We start from the raw sequence: 236 nt of genomic DNA, 5'->3' as shown, positions 1-236 counted from the left end.
AAAAAAAAAAATACGCCAAGTATATAAAAACATCTCAACTTGTACGCAAAAAAAGTTTAAAAATAAAAACTAAATGAAATCAATAGTTAACTAGCCAAGTATTTAGAAGAAATTCAGTTTATAAGGATTTGTAATTTGAAATAGTATTTGTCATAAAATCAATCTTGTATTTATAGAAATGTTATAGACAGATAGATTCACAGATTCACGGGTTTCTATGAAATTAAAACGCATTT

This window comes from Formica exsecta, unplaced genomic scaffold, assembly GCF_003651465.1.
Source record: "Formica exsecta isolate Colony F162 unplaced genomic scaffold, ASM365146v1 scaffold277, whole genome shotgun sequence".
Lineage (NCBI taxonomy): Eukaryota > Metazoa > Arthropoda > Insecta > Hymenoptera > Formicidae > Formica > Formica exsecta.
Note: the sequence above shows the minus strand (reverse complement) of the source record.